At 40.4% G+C, this 4,405-nt stretch overlaps 1 pseudogene; it reads right to left on the bottom strand.

The window, feature by feature from the left end:
* Positions 1-2,654: 2,654 nt before the first annotated feature.
* LOC105092118 (retinol-binding protein 2-like) lies at positions 2,655-3,158 on the bottom strand (annotated as a pseudogene).
* Positions 3,159-4,405: the final 1,247 nt, after the last annotated feature.

Here is a 4,405-nt window from a genome sequence, read left to right as displayed (position 1 = left end):
TGGATGTGCTTGATTGTTTCAGAGCACAATTATTTTAAAAGACTATGAAATGACTACAGTATGTGCTCTGTGAACCAGGAATTCAGACTGAATATTGTGTGCTCTGACTTGTGTAGGAGAAATATGTTTTGAAATAGGCATGATGAAATTATACATCCAGTGTAGGCATGGCTTTTCCATATTGATATGGGCAGAGATGGGATTAATAAAAGAATAAAGCCTTTGAGAAATTTAACAGGGCTTGAATAATATTTAAAACATTAAATCATTTTGATTTATAGTCAATCCATAAATTCAAACTTTGAGCACAGAATTTTAAAGCTAAAAGAGACCACATATTCTAGTTTCCTTACTTTACAAATAGGGCAACTAAAATCTGAAAAATAAAATAACCAATGGCCAAGTGAGGATTCAAACTAGTGTCTCTAGCAGCAGAGATGCTTTTATTTCAACTATCACATTCCAAAATATCAATTTGGTACTGATATTGCTAGATGGTCTTTTCTGAAAACTCTGAAAAAATAAAAGGATCCTCCTCCACGAGTATCACACACCTTAGTCATTCTGCAAGAACAACTAGGATTATGAATGCTCCAGCCTCAGAGTTCTATTGTCCAGTGATCCACATGAAACTTCAAGAATGAGACAGGGAATACTGGTTCTTTGGGGCCTTTTGAAGAGAATTTGAATGCAAGGGAAATTAGGTCCTTTCCATGGATAACGGGCAGCTGATGAAAAAATGGGAGAGGGATTAGGAAAGTAGATGATGAAGAAATTATACAGAGAAAACCAAAGGAAGTTGAGGTTGAATAGGAGATTGAAGTTAATGAAGGGTCCCGAATGAGCGATGGGATTCAGTGTGAGTTATCATTAATTAGGCAAGCTTGGGACCAATCAGGTGACACTGAGGTGAAGAGTGAAATTAGCTCACTGTCTGAATCTCTTCTTAAAACCACCACAGTCAGTGGGTGCAGTGTTGAAGCTGAGCTAACTCTTGCATAGTTTGGCTATTGATACAGTTTTGCTTTAAGGGTAATAGTTCAGAAACATACACATCATTTATTTCCTATTAAAATTGGAGAATTATTGTAAAGCGTTGTAATCATCGTGTGCATTGAGTTAAAAATATTTTGTAGCATGAATAATGGCAAAAGACTTGAATATAATACTTGCTAATTAATATGTAAATGATTCCTAACAGCAAAATAGTTTGTCATTTTTATTAAAATTTATTTTTTGTAAAATGAGGTAAACTCTCTGATTATCCGAAAGTTCACTCCATTAACAGTATGATAACTAAAAGGGAATATCTAGAAGTTAGAAATACAGGTTAGGAGAAAGAGGAAAATTCTAATTATGTACCCTTTTTTTCTAGTTATTTATTTTGAACTTTTTATTAGTGGCCCTGTAACTCTCTTTTCATAATCACTCCAATCATCTCAACACTGTACTTCTGAAGCTTTGGAAATTCAGGATTTTGTACGGACAACAACTAGAGAATTGGAAACAAAATGGTCATGTGACAAAGGACACACTAATTGGCAGCGTCCTAGAAAGTCACTGAAAAAAAAAATTCCATAGTGGGAGAACTGTAGTCTTTTAGGGAAGCAGTTTTCAATTCTTTGAACATTTACTTTATTGAACTATTGAGACAAAGGGGTGTAATAAGTATAGCATTAGCTCATTTAATTCTCCGGCATTATGAAATATGTAATATTATGCCCATATTATAGAGGAGGAAACTGAGGCTTAAGGATATTAAGCAGTTCTTCCGAGTCTCCATGAGCTGGGTTCATGTGTAAATACAGTAAGAAGCAGCTTCTTAGGACTAGGATGATATCTGTGGTTATCATTAACTCCAACAAAGTATGCAGAAAATTTGAAATAACCGGGGAAGACCTTCTGGCTCCAGCCCAGGTGCTGTGACAGAGCAGCCCTGGGTTCAAGGGCAAATTCAGACACACAGCAAACGAAGAGTAAAGAGATGGGTAGGGCCTGCGGTGGAAATTCAACCATCTTTACTTTCCTGAACCCTCTGTAAAGAAACAATGACTCCGACAGGATTATAGAGTCCTGGGAGCATCAATTCTTGCAGCTTTGTGTAACATTTAAAGCTATTTTGACGGGAGACTCAAGAAAGCGGTCAAAGAGAGTTTTCTTCTATTTGTGTCGGGAAGACAATCACATTTACACTCTGTTAATTTTCCTTCATTGCGATAGTGAAAGGAATTGAATCCATTATGTTTTTCTAACATAGAACTGACTTGTGCTGACAAAAAATTCTGAAGAGTTGGCTTCGTAATCTTGTTCCACAAACCAACGGAAAAGGTCACAAATCATTATATATTTTAGCTCCAGGAGACTCCTGTGAGCGAGGCTACATAAAATATGTGTCCCCCAAAACCTAGCTGAAGTAAAAAAAACTAACAGACTTCATATACTGACAGGCTGAGAATACATTTACTATGCCTTTAGTTGATTCTATCGTACCTGATTTTGCAACTGCTAAATGAATAATTCTATAAACATTACAAACTGCCCTTTAAAAATAAATTTTAAAACATTTTGGGTTTTTTTGTTCAATGCCAGCTTCCAAGGAAGGAAGACTATGTCACTGTTACTCACCCGTTCGGTTTAAAACCCACCCGGATGCCTTAACGGGCTTTGTCAGGAGCTGGGGGGTCCCGGCGGCGGCGTCGCAAAGCCAGCGAACGCCTGGCGTGGAGTGCGCGGCGCATGCTCAGTAGGCGCCCTCGCCGCCATTGCTTCTTGAACACCTGACGGACCTCTGCCACACGTCAGCTCCAGGTACGGCTTGTCCCGCGCGACCCGCTGCTTGCCCCCCGCGGCTCTCCTTTCCCCCTTCTGCGCGCACACGAGGGCATCACCTTCCCGGATGCCCAGCGTCTTAACATTCCGGTTGTCCAGGCCCTTTGTGTACTTGCCAAACTCCACCCTGGCCGTGATATACAAGTCATAGTTGCAGAACGTGCTGTTGGTTTTCGCCTTGAACTTACCGCGGTCTGGCTTGGTGATCTTCGTCCGAGTCAGACGGACGGCGATCTTGTGGGTGGCAAAATCAGTACCCAGGGCTTCATGTAGCCTTCAAAGTTGTCGTGACTCCCCATCTCCCAGGTTGCATTCTGGTCCCTCGCCATGGTGGTGGCTTCTGGTTAGCGTGGGTGTGGGCTTGGATGGCAAGCAGCAGGCTGGATGTACTGTTTTCTCAGGTGCCTGGGTATCTCCACTTCTGAATTTATTCACCTAACTGTGGAATCCGTCAGGTGACTCTTAAGAATGGGAAAGCTCATCAGCCACAAATCAATCTTTCTAGGCTGCAGGAAGTTTTCTGGAGGCCACACGAAGAAGTGAGCATGTGGGCCTCTCAGGAAGCTTGGATCTGAGATAAATCAGTCAGCTAAGCGCCCATCTGGAAGGGTTTTAAACAGAACCAGTGTGTAACAGTGACACACATATTCTTACTTCCTTGGAAGCTGGCATTAAATTAAAAAAAAAATTTTTTTTATTAATAAAAAAAAAATTAAGCGCCAAAGTAGGTCTGTTACCAAACCGGGTTCATTTGTCAAACCCTGAGATGCCTAGGTTTGCAGCAGAGTAAAGATTTATTCAGGAGGCAGCCAAAGCAAGAAGGGAGAACAAGTATTAAATCCACCTCCTGGAAGGCGAGAGGCTGAGATATTTATGGGATAAGAAAGCAGAGTGGTCTGAGGTGTAGGGAGCGTGGGGAATGGTGATTGGAAATAAGAAAAAGGTGATGTCATGGTTGTGTGCAGGCGCAACTAAGCTATACGTGTGTTTAGAAAATGGCGGCACCAGCATAGAGTTTTGGACCCTCTGATGTCAAAAGGTCACCAATCGGACTGCGCATGCCTAGTGGGAGGGTCAGTGGTCCTCACCAGTCTTAACTGGCTTGGGCTCAAACTGAACACAGTTTTCTCCAAGTTTCTGAAGAATTACTGGGGCAAACGTATTTGTTTCAGGCTACCTGATGCTTGGAGGACATGTAAGTTTTTGTGAAAACAAAACAAGCTTGAGTTTGATCAGTGAAGGCAAGTTACAGTTCATTATTTAATAAGCAAGTTAAAGTTTAATGGATCTAACTGATGACTACCCTGTTTCAGGTGTAGAATAAAACTGAAGGGATGACATGGTGGTTTTTGTGTGTGCTTGTTTTTTCCCCCACAAAGAATTCATCTGTTCCAGGGAATAATTTAGAATGTATTCAATTTCTCCACCTTAACTTTAAAAAATCCTGAAAGGTTTTAGAAAATTTATCCACAGTGTCTTTCCAAAACAATTTTTCAAATTATACTTCCTTAATATTGACTTGTCCTTTTGAAAAATCTGTATATTTCTGAGCACATTCTTTCAAAATTCTGACCAC

This window comes from Camelus dromedarius, chromosome 1 (genome assembly GCF_036321535.1).
Source record: "Camelus dromedarius isolate mCamDro1 chromosome 1, mCamDro1.pat, whole genome shotgun sequence".
Lineage (NCBI taxonomy): Eukaryota > Metazoa > Chordata > Mammalia > Artiodactyla > Camelidae > Camelus > Camelus dromedarius.
Note: the sequence above shows the minus strand (reverse complement) of the source record. Positions and strands in the feature narration are given on the sequence as shown.